Source organism: Dama dama, chromosome 32, assembly GCF_033118175.1.
Source record: "Dama dama isolate Ldn47 chromosome 32, ASM3311817v1, whole genome shotgun sequence".
NCBI lineage: Eukaryota > Metazoa > Chordata > Mammalia > Artiodactyla > Cervidae > Dama > Dama dama.
This window is the reverse complement of record NC_083712.1, coordinates 41,904,084-41,916,190: the sequence shown is the minus strand read 5'-3', so window position 1 is coordinate 41,916,190 and position 12,107 is coordinate 41,904,084. Positions and strand designations below refer to the sequence as shown.

Sequence of the window (12,107 nt, the reverse complement as noted above, 5' to 3'; positions counted from 1 at the left end):
GCCCTTAGTGGGGAGATGGAGGGCCTGGTGTTTCAGCCTTCCTGGTTGGTAGGGGAGAGGGCGGTGTGTGTGTGTGTGTGTGTGTGTGTGTGTGTGTGTTTGGAGGGCTGGTCCTCCGCAGACACACTCCCTGATCTTGTGCCCACGTCCTCAGTGTCTTCAGGAGACCAGGAGTACGTGAAGCCCCAGGATTATTTAGCCGCCTTGAGCCCCTGTGGCAGAAAGTGAGGGCAGACGTTCCAGCTCTGCTCGTGGTGACATTGCCAGGACCCACCCTGACATCTGCGAGGCTGGCTGGCCTTCCTCTGACTCAGGCTTGCTCTCGCTGCCCTTTGCCTGGGTTGATTGGAGCCATGTGCGAAATCAGCCTTCTGCAAACCAGGCACTGAGAACGCCTGGAAAGCGAGGAGGGCCCTGCAGAGACTGTTTCCTGACGCTTCCAGGTCTGTGATCTCTGCCCTCGGAGCCCTGGTCACTCTGGGGGTTGCTCTGATCTTTTTGAGCTTGGCCCCCCCCATGCCCTCTTTCTCTCCCAGGCTTTGTTTCCCCCCTGACCCCCCTGGGAAGAGGTTGGTGGGAGCTTCTTGTGATACTTTCTGGCAATTTGGGGGATGGAGCAGGAATATGGATTGAGGTCCCAGCTCTGGCTTCACCTCTCACTGGGCGACCTTACTCCCCTCAGCGTCCCCTGCTACATGTGTTCATGTGTCATGGGGGTGGTTTTGAAGCTTAACTAACAATATTCGGCACTCAGCAGGGCTCATCCAGTCCCGATACTGGTTTTCCCCTTGCTTCTCCAACTGGAGTATCATGGAGGGTGAGGTTTCCCGAGTCAAATGGGCTCCCAGGATCGCCTAGACCTGGGCCTGCCTACCATCTCAGGGTAGAAATACCTGAGCCAAATCTGACTGCTGAGACAAAGAGACCTCATACCTTTGCTCGGAATGTCTGCTGATCAGTGCTCTGCCTGCAAAGGGGAATTTTATTTTAGGATTCGCTAATTTCATTTAGATCCTTCCTAGCATCCTCGCAGCCCTACGGCTAGGAGACGATTGAAGAGAGAGGTCTCCCCACCCACAGAAAGTGTTTATACTTTCCTTCCCATTTTATACGCTGCCCTCTCAGTCATCCTAAATGTTTATTTAACGATGCTCAAAGACCTTTTAAGCTTCCTTGGTTTAATGTTTGCTAAACACCCTGTCACTTCCACTTCTACTGATAATTTCCTGCCTGCTGTCGAGCGGCCCCTGCTTACACACCGTCTGGAAAGTCTTAATGGAGAGACTAAAGGCTTGGTCCCTACGAGGGTGTGGGGAGCCCACGAGGTCAGGGGGCTCTCTGGGGTGGAAAAAATGAAGAGGAGTCGGGATGTTGGGAACTCACTTGGAATTCAGGAGTTCCTAAGATCGGTGAAGGGGGCAAAATTTCAAGCATATTGTGTCAATCGTCAGAATCCCGGGCAGCACCTCGACAGCCTCTGGGCCCTCGCTGGGACCCAAGCCTGGCGCACAGTTTCTCCATCATGAGGAAGGAGGAAGGGCAAGACTAGATGCCAGGCGGTGGTTCAGCGTGATTCCTGGCCCACGAGCTAAGGCATGCCAGGGAGAGAAGCTGGCTGTTTCTCAGGCCATAGGCTGAATGCTCAGCCAAACTCCAAGCTCAGCTCATCTCTGGTGTCCTATTTCTTCCCAGTGGCCATAGTTGGACAGCTCTAAAAACATAGACTTATGGCCACATTGCCACAGGAAGTTGCACAGTGTTGCTCTGTCTGGTTGTGCAGGTTCGGCACTGAGCAAATCTAGGACTCTAAGCCACACTGCAGTCTAAATGAACGGTGCTCTCTCGAGCTGTGCCGTGATGCAGGTTAGCTCTCCACCTAGAAGCAAGCTGGGCAATTCTGTGGCAAAGAACTGGGGCGAGATTGACTGAAGGTGATGTGTGCAAGGCCAGAACGAGGGGTTTTGAGTAGGACCCCTCTCATCAGGCCAGCCCCACCCACATCCCACCCTAGTGCAGAAATTCCAGATTGGAAAGCTGCTCAGAGAACGGCAGGGGCCTAGGATCCTTGCCCTTGAGTCTGGACTTCCTTCATTCACAAGAATAATATTTTAAAAAATTCGAAGGCTTTCTCCCCTTCATAGCTGACAGTTCAGGGACTCCCCTGGTGGTCCAGTGGTTAAGACTCCACCCTCCCCATGCAGGGGGTGTGGGTTCCATCCCTTGTCAGGGAACTAAGATCCTGCATTCTGTGCTTTGTCACCAAAAGATGAGAAGAACAAAGCTGACAGTCTAGTGGGAATTACACAACTACTAAGCATGGGCTACTGGGCTTCCTGGTGGCTCAGACGGTAACGAATCCGCTTGCAATGTGGGAGACCCGGGTTCTATCCCTGCTTTGGGAAGATCCCCTGGGGAAGAGAATGACAACACATTCCAGTATTCTTGCCTGGAGAATTCTATGGACAGAGGAGCTTGGCAGGCTGCAGTCCATGGGGTCACAAAGAGTCGGACAGGGCTGAGCGACTAACACTCACTTTCAAGCGTGGCCTACATTGGGACCTGAAGTTCTTCCCATGAGAACTAGAGCGTTTCAGGGTAGAGGCAGGTCAGTGTCAGCCAGGGTGGTTGGGGACCACTTCTCGGAAGAGTTGGGTCTTCATACTTGGCTAAGAGAATGGGGTAGCGTGGACAGGTGTGGGGGCCAGGGGAGCAGAATTCACATGTGGAATGACTGGGGTGAGAGCCAGAGGGTGGGGTTCACCCGAGCCTCGGCTTGCACTGCAGGGTGAGGTGGGGTGCCAGCCGAGACCACGTCTGTGCTGAGTGGTGGTGGACACGCTGGGACGGTCATGTGGGACCAGGTTCGAGTGACTTTAATTCAGGCCTGCAGTTTGGAATCCATTCTGTTAGGAAACCATTGGGAGGCTTCTGAGAGGGGACAAACTTATAAAGAGAGAAAAAGTGCTGTAGAGTGTCCCCAGCTTGGGGGGCAGCATGGAAGAGAGACCCCAGTGGGAAGACTTAGCAGCGTTCAGCGTAGGCTCCCTAACTCTGCCTTTTCCCAAGCCAAGTTCCTTTCCCCTGGGGCCAGAATCCAGCCGTCCACAGGGCCCAAGAAGGGCAGTCATTCCTGGAGGTGCGATCGACTCTCTAACAATGGGCCAGTGAGGCCACATCCCCTCCCACGATGTCTCATGGCTCAAGGATGACTGCTTCCAAATGATGGGGAGAGCCTGGCGTCTCACGTGTCCTGCAGAGGACATTCTTGCCTGCTGTGTGAGCGGTGGGGGGGATCCCAGGGAGGAAGAACTCACTGAAGCTAGGAGATGAGCTCAGCTGCCGGGGGCTGCTCTCCCGGGGCCCTCCCGCCCCAGGGTGGCCGTGCCGACGGAACAGCTGCAGCTGCCAATGGGCCGTATTGACCCTAGAAGACATGTGCATGAGACGATGTTCTGTACCTGGTGGCTGCTGGCAGTGTGGTGACTTCCGCCCCAAAGACCTCAGCTGGTTGTAGGAACCGGGTCTTCACCCCTAGTGCTCCTGAGACCATTCTTCTCTCCTCTGGAGAGCTTGCATCCTCTCCTAGCAGGGCTGAGGTGCCTCTGGGAATTGACTCAGCCCTCAGCTTCTTTCTGAGCCTCCCTGTCAAGCTCCTTTTCCCAGTCCGAGAGCAAACTGATGATGGACAAGAGCCGTGGGCATGTTCTGTTCCTCAGCCCATGGGTGCACAAGGCCGTCTGCTCCCAATTACAGCTCTGAGGTTGAGCCATGGATTGACAGGGCAGACTTCTCAGCCTGGAAACCCCATCGATCTGTAACTTCCCCAGAAAACCATCACTCACCTCCTTATCAGCCTCTGCAGGCCTCAGATGGTGACCGGCATCTGGTGGACCCAGGCCCTGCAAACCGACCACAGAAAAGGTGTCTCCATTTCAGCAGTTCTCAGCTCTGACCGGTGAGGCTCCTAAAACCAATGAGGGTATAACTCAGCCGTAATAAAAGCATGAAATAATGCCATTGGCAGCAGCATGGATGGACCTAGTCGATGATCCTTCGAAGTGAAGTAAGTCAAAGACACATAACATATAATTATCACTTATATGTAGGATCTAAAAAATGATACAAAATGATACAGATGAATTTACTTGTCAAACAGACAGAGACTCACAGACATGGAAAACAAGCTTCTGGTTACCAAAGGGTAAAGGTGGGCAGATAAATTAGGAGTTTGGGATTAACATATACACACTACTACACATAAAGTAGATAACTAACAAGGACCTACTATATAGCACAGGGAATTATACTCAAAATTTTGCAATAATATATAAGGGGAAAGAATCTGAAAAACAATATATATATATATGCATGTATATAAAACTGAATCACTGTGCTACACACCTGAAACTAACACAACATTGTAAATCAATTAAAAAAAAACCCAAAAACTAATGAGGATTTGGTACTCAAAACCAAGAGGAAGAGGGCCAGAAGTGTTAACCCCATGACTTCCTGTGACCTTGGCAAGCAACAGGGACCCCAGTGAAGCCAAGATGAAGTCCCATTTCAAATTTTTACAAAGGCAATCTAAGGTATCAGAATCTAACAACACTGTCTGTCGGGCTGAGACTGACTTGAGACGTGGGCTGTGGAAGTCGCTAGAAGTGAGAGCCTTTTCTTGTCTCCTTGCCCTGGGAGTCCTCTAATCTTTTCTGTTCCTTGGAAAACGCAGTTTGAATTTTTCCCTTCATTGACCTTAAACCAAGATGGGAGATTTTAAACCACCAAGAGCATAGGGCAGTTAGCAGTTGTCTGTCTCTTCTATTTGAGAGGCCCGAGTCACTATATCAAAGAACCATGGACTTTCAGAGGTGGGGATGATCTCAGATGGCTTCATGTAGACCCTTTAGGCCTGGATTAGAGGAAACGGAGGCCCATGACTGGAGTGATACATTGAGGGTCACGTAGCTAGTGGATGAGGAGCTGGACTTTGGAACTGGATCCGCCTTCCAGCCCACCAAACTGCCTTCCATTTCCTGGATGTTTCTATCTCATCACGCTGGAAAGAAGCGGGGGTTCCCCCACTGGGGCCTGGTAAAGGTGTCAAGTCAGTCTCAGCCCGACAGACAGTGTTGTTAGATTCTGATACCTTAGATTGCCTTTGTAAAAATTTGAAATGGGACTTCATCTTGGCTTCACTGGGGTCCCTGTTGCTAGCCAAGGTCACAGGAAATCATGGGGTTAACACTTCTGGCCCTCCTTGCCCCCACACAGGTATGCATAGACGGGAACACCCAGTTGATTCTGATGAAATTCTCGAACAGAGGCCTGGCCCCCAGCCCTGACTCTCGAAGTCAGACTGTCCCCCGGGGGTGGGCCCAGCCCTGCAGGTAAGTCTGAAGTCCAGCCAGCCTTGGTGCCATGGTCCCGGGAAAGCTTCCTGAGGGACCAGAAGGACTGCGGCTCTGCTGGGGTGGTGGTGAGGGGGACATCTCTGCCTTTCAGTTCTCTGGAGGGAGGCTGGCTGGCGGCAGAGGAGCAGGGGAGTGGGGAGGGCTCGCTGAGGTCACCGGGCGAGCGCCTGGCCTGGGCCTGGGGGAGCAGGTGGGCTCACCGTTAGGAGGCGCGTGGCCGCTGCTGCCGGACGTGGGCCAGTGTGGCCGGAGCGGCTGCCTGCTCACCCCAGGGACCGAGCTGAATTCACCGGAGGCCCGTGAGGCCTCTGCAGAGCCCAGGTGCCGGGGCCACCCACCTCCCAGCACAGGTCATCTCCCGGGAGAGGGAAAGGCCCCCCGCAGCCAGGGCCCAGGGGAGGCTGGGCTCTGAGTCAGGAGTGCAAACCCAAGTCCTAGCTGTGCCTCAGGCGGCTTTCAGGAAGAGTACCATGGAGGCTTAATTTTATGGTGTGTGTGTGGTGTGTGGTACAAGTATGTGTGAGGGGTGTGCTTGCTGTGTGTGCTATGTATGTGTGATATGTGTGTGATGTAGTGTGTATGTGTGGTGTGTGTGCTGTGTGTGTGAAATGTGTAGTGTGTATGTGTGATCTGGATGGTGTGTATATGTGGTGTGTGTGTTGTATATATGGTGTGTGTGGCGTGTATGTGGTGTGTGTGCTGTATGTGCTGTGTATGTGGTGTGTCTGGTATGTATGTGGTTTGTGTGCTGTGTGTGCTGTGTGTGGTGTGTGTGGTGTGTGTGTGCTGTGTGGTGTGTGTGCTGTGTGTGTGGTGTGTGATGTGCACGTGTGTGGAGTGTGTGTGTGTTGTGTCTCTCTGTGTTGTGTCTCTCAGGCACCCCTGGAGCTCTGGCTCGCTTTCGTGGGCTGCTGGTTCTAGAATGATGGCCCTGTCGTTGGCGATGAACCGCTCTGTAGAATGAGGGCCCCTGTGGGCCCAGATGCATCCGTGCACCCACCACCCACGCTGGTCGCCAGTACCCGCCTGAGGCAGAGAAGACGGGCGCAGGCTCCAGCTCGCAAACAGACCCACGGCCACCTGCCTGCGCGGGATTTGGCCGGAGAGAAGGCGGAGCCCCGGGGGGCGAGGCGCTGCGGAATGGCCTCAGGCTTCCTGGGCTGTTGCCGAAGCTGAGTTCAGAGAGGACAGAGCGCTTTTAGGAAACAAGAGGCCTGTGTCCTCGGGGCAGTGAAGGGAGCACAGCCTTCAGTGGAGGTAAGAGCAGAGGCATGAGCACCAGAACCCTGCGTCTCAGACCAGGAGACCTAGAGGAAAAAGTCACTTTATATGAATTGCAAAGAATTCTGCTTTCTACACCTGGAGACTTCGACCACCTGAACTAACTGCCCCCTACATGCCTGAGGATATTCTTTGTCTGAAAGGGCCTCTCTGCCCCGAGTCTGGGGAAACCCTGGCCCCCCCACCCCAGGCATCTGCAGTGAACCTTGCAAATCCCACCTCTGTCCTCTGTCCCAGGGCTCCTCCAGGGACAGAGGCCCGTCCTTCCCACCAGACGCAGGGACACAGGGAGCTGCCTGCCTGGCTGATCCCCGCTCCCGTCCAGCCGCGATCGGATCACCCCAGATGTGTGTGTAATCCCTTTAGCGTTTACACTGCTTATCCTGCACCATCTCTGCAGCTCCTCACAGCAGCCTGGAGTATGTGTTAATTACGCAGAGTCAACAAACATTTAGGGAGAGCTGACAGCGTGTGTGTGTGTGTGTGTGTGTGTGTGTGTGTGCGCGCGCGCGCGCGCGCGTGCCCCTCCCCGCCCCCCTCCCCACCCGGGCACAGCTGAGCGGGCTGTTTCTTGCACTTGCAAGCTGAACAGTAAGCTCTCTGAAAGCAGAGCCCTGAGGGTTTGCCCTGAGCATCTTCTCAGCTCCTGGGCAGAATGCCTGGCGCACAGTGGGCGCTCAGTGAAGGATGGATGAAGGAGCTTCAGGGTCAGCATCTCTGCTTTCCCTGCAGAGGAGTGAGGGGCAGGCAGGTGAAAGAGGAGCAGGCCAGCCTGGCCTGCCTGTGGTCACCCAGCGAGGGCGGTGGCTGCGACCTTCAAGCCGTCAAGCCTCTTGCCTCCCCCACTACAGGCCTCTGGTCAGCAGCCTTGGCGAGAGAGAGATAGGAGATTAACAGCTACACACTGCTCTGTATAAAAGAACTAAGCTGCAAGGATATACAGCCCTGGGAATACAGCCATTATTTCATAATAACTTTATTTTTTATTTTTAGCTCTTTATTTTATATTGGAGGATAGTTGTTTACCAGTCCATCCTAAAGGAAATCCGTCCTGAGTATTTACTGGAAGGACCGATGTTGAAGCTGAAACTCCAATACTTTGGCCACCTGATGTGAAGAACTGACTCATTTGAAAAGACCCTGATGCTGGGAAAGATTGAAAGCGGGAGGAGAAGGGGATGACAGAGGATGAGATGTTTGGTTGGCATCACCGACTCAACGGACATGAGTTTGAGTAAACTCTGGGAGTTGGTGATGGACAGAGAGGCCTGGCATGCTGCAGTCCATGGGGTTGCAAAGAGTCGGACACGACTGAGCGACTGAACTGAACTGAAGATAGGTGTTTAACAATATGAATTAGTTTTCAGTGTACAGCAAAGTGATTCAGTTATATGTATGTACACATGTATCTGTTGTTTTTCAAATCCTTTTCCCATTTAGGTTGTTACACGACATTGGGCACAGTTCCCTGAGTGACACAGTAGGTCCTTGTTTGTTATCAGCTTTAAATACAGCAGTGTATACATGTCAATCCCCAGTTCCCTAACTATCCCTTCTCCCTACCCTTCCTCCCAGTAGCCCAAAGTTCATTCTCTGAGTCTGTGAGTCTGTTTCTATTTTGTAAATAAGCTCATTTGTAATAACTTAATTTTAAAATTTATTTTTAATTGGAGGATAATTGCTTTATGATGTTGTGTTGATCTCTGCTATACAATGACATGTATGTCTTGAGTATAGCTATATCCCCTCCCTCTGGGACCGCCCACTCTCCCCCTACGCCCCGCCTCTAGATCATCACAGAGCCCTGAACTGAGTTCCCTGTTATACAACTGCTTCCCACTGGCATCTACTGTACATGTGGTAGTATATGTACGTCAGTGGTAATAACTTTAAGTGAAATATCATCTACAAAAATATTGAACCACTATGTTATACACCAGAGACCAATATAACATTGTCAGTCCACTCTACCTCAATTACAAAAAGAAGAAAGAAGGATCGGGGGCAGCGTGGTTGAGGGCGCTGCACCCCTCTCCCCACGGGGCTCCAGGGAAGCAGGTCCGAGGGCCTTGTGAGTCACACAGCGTGCCCCCACACGGCTCCCGGAACCCGGAGCCTCTTCTGAGAGCACCTCAACCTGGGGGGGTGCTCCCCAGGCTGATGTACCCTCTTCCAGGGGATGTAGCCTCGGGCAGGTCTCGGGCCACCTGGCCTTGCTTTTGCTCAGGAAACATCCTCAGTAGGATGTGGAAGCGGCCAGGGTCCCCAGGTCCTGGGGGCACTCAGAGGGCAGGGAGGTGTGTCTTGGAAGGTGGGGGTCTGCAGAGGATGAAGACCCTGCACAGACCCTCTCCCTGCCAACAGCTTTGGGGGAGGTTCTGGTCCAACGGGTGGCTGCAGGGTTGCAGAATGAAAGAGACCGGGATGACAGACATTTTCCAGAGAAAATACGTCAACTCGGGAGGCTGCCCTTCTCCTGTGACCCGCCCCCCACCCCACCCCGACGCCCTGGGAGATCAGGCTTTCACGAGCTGCTTCCTGTTATCCACTGACTTTCCTCCTAAGCGTTACTGAGGTTTTGGCTAACCTGATGCTAAGAAAAAAAAAAAAAAAACTCTCAAAAAGGAAAACAAAATACACAAACAAAAAAAATGAGGAAGATTTTTGTATGAGAAAGTCAGGGGGTCTAGATTAAGGACCTGTTTCTTGGAAGTGGCCTGCACCTCTTGCAGAGTTGTGACTTTGGTGGAGTGTGGAATGCTACAGAGCCAGATGCTGGCAGCTGTGTCTCGGGGTGAGGATGGAAAGTTCCGGGTGTGAAGTAATTAACCACACAGAGCCTTGCCCTGGAATGAGGGCTGCAGAGTGACGCAACCATTTTCAAGTGGCCTGGGGGGGTGGTATAAGATTTTATGGTGATTATTGAACCTTTTTTTCCCCTTGCCTTGCTAAGGATGGGAACTATAGTTCTGTGCTGTCAAATATCATACGGACAGGCCGGGCTTTTTAAACGAATTGAAACAAAATACACTGCAAAGTCAGATCCTCAGGCCCACCAGCCACACCACCGGAGCCCCAGAGCCACATCTGGCCAGCGGCTACCAGATTGCAGGGAACAGATGGACAGCGTTTCCATGCTTGCGAAAGTTCTTTTGGACGGCCCGGCTCCAAACATTCTTCTGTTCGGGGGTGGGAAGCCACAGAGGAAATGAGAAAAGTTATTTAAGAAATGTGAAGAGGAAGAACCACTTAATCGTCAGCCCCGGACTTTGGAGAATCAGATCCTTCAACAATAACAGAGCTGTATAAATCAGACTATTGTCTTGGAAAACAAACGTCCATGTCTCTTTACCGCCCCCTCTGACGTTTCAGCCACGAAGTCAGGACATCTGGGGTCAGAGAGCTCCTCACCGCACTGAGGACAGCTTGACTTAGCTTGAGGCAGGGGAAGAGGGCAGAGAGGTGGCAGGAGAAAACGCAGTCTCAGAGTGAGTGTATTCTGAAGCTCAGGCTGAGTGTGCGTGCTGCCTGGAGGATGCCTGCAGGAGGAGACAGAGTGGGGACCAGGCGCAGTGGGACTCACGCCGGCCGACCTGTCCTTCCCAGGCATGCGCTGGTGAGGGCGGAGGTGTCAGGCCGGAGGAGGGCTGCAATGAAAGGCAGAGTTTGCCCCCCACCAGCCTGGCGCCCAGCCACGTTAAGGTCATCTGTGACACAGGGTAGTCTTGGGAGGCCCTGGAGGCTTGCCTCCTCTTCGGTCACCCTGGCATGCAGACGTTGCCCTGGCAGCCAGGAGACCCGTTGTGGCGTCCAGCCTGGCAGTGGACGTGGCCCGCCATGGGGGTTGGCATGGGACTTGCAGGGCACTGAACTAGATGGCAGGCTGGCAGAGACTCAATGTCTGTCCCTAGTGGTGGCCAAGGTGGGGTCAGGGCAGGCCTGTGGTAGACACTTGATTCTGAGCAAGACGAGCAAGAGGTCTACAGGGCAGACTTGCCCTGGGTAGACAGGGATGGCATCCAGACTCTGGAGGATGGCAAGCACAATGCACCCTCCATTCTTGTGGGTGCAGGGCGTGCTAAACCCTTTCTCACCCAGAGATTCTCTCAAGAAGAGAAGGGAGGGAAGGGAAGTTCTGTCTTAGTAACTGAGAACTTTTATCCAAAGGAGTCTGTGTATTAAAAAAAAAAATCTATTTGCATGATTGAATCAGAGTAAGTAAACTGGCCTTGGTTGATGGTTTCTTGTTAACCAGTGTGTCTGACACTCAGCTTTCATCCAGTTGCTGTGGCCTGAAGTATTTGGTGCTCCAATTGGTCGGGTTCGGTTTACCTGTCCACCTGGAGGCAGAAGTGAAGTCCCCCTGGGAAGCCCGGACAGATGCGGGAGGGTGGAAGGATGCTGAGTCTGAAAAGCTATGGGGTCATCTGGATTTGGTATTTACTCTGGATAGCAGTGGATGGAATCATTCTCAAAAAATTATATCATTGTTGTTAAAAGGACATAAGCTTAGATATTGGTGGATAGATTGTAGGCAGAAATATACCTGAACCAGCTGGACTTATTTCAAGGTCATGGTCAAGATCCCGCTGCTCAGAGCAGATGAAAGGGCAAGCTGACCTAGGGAATGTGTCAGAGCTTGTGTGATGAAGGTGTGCTTTGCGATGTTGCTTTCTATGAGTCCGTGGAAAGCACTGTGGCCGAAGGGGTCATTAATACCTAACCTGTTTTATTCTGGTTGCAATTCTAAAGTCCTGGAATTTGTCCTCAGGGCCCCAGCAAACTTTAAGATGTTGTTGAAGAGGTTGCACATATTTGCATAAACTTTCAAGGTGAAATATTTTTAGTGTTTTTCTTTATGGCTGCCATTTGTTTTTCCTTCTCTTTCTTTTCCTGGGCTACCGTGGATTCAAACTCCTTCAGCCTGAAGAGGACACAGGACCAAAGAGCCCCTAAAACTGGCAAGAAGTGATCATGGAAACCATGAATAATCTCGAGCTCTGGGCAAAGCAGGTCAGATGACTGTCAAGGTCCTTATTATCGGGAGGTACCCCTGAGTTCATTTATATGTGGTAGTGGATTGAATATACTTTCCACTCAGACCATAAAGAATCCACTCTCAAAGCAGGAGATACAGGTTTGATCCCTGGGTGGGGAAGATTCCCTGGAGGAGGGCATGGCAACCCACTCCAGTATTCTTGCCTGGAGAATCCCATGGACAGAGGAGCCTGGTGGCTACCGTCCAGGGGATCGCAACGAGTCGGACACGACCGAAGCGACTAACACTTAACCACTTTCACATCCCTCAATTCAGGTCCATCTGCAAATTCAGAGTATGACTTTATCTGGAGACAGAGCTTTTGTAGATGTAATTAGTTAAGATGAGATCACACTGGATGAAAGTGGACCCTG

The 12,107-nt window shown here is 52.2% G+C and overlaps 1 long non-coding RNA gene across 2 annotated transcripts; it reads left to right on the top strand.

The window, feature by feature from the left end:
• Positions 1-276: 276 nt before the first annotated feature.
• On the top strand, positions 277-5,425 carry LOC133050566 (uncharacterized). 2 transcript variants are annotated; one of them, XR_009691643.1, is made up of 3 exons: positions 277-443; positions 3,854-3,955; positions 5,275-5,425. It is a non-coding gene; the product is annotated as an uncharacterized LOC133050566 (long non-coding RNA). The 2 variants fall into 2 exon arrangements; XR_009691642.1 differs by having other exon boundaries at positions 3,854-4,063.
• Positions 5,426-12,107: the final 6,682 nt, after the last annotated feature.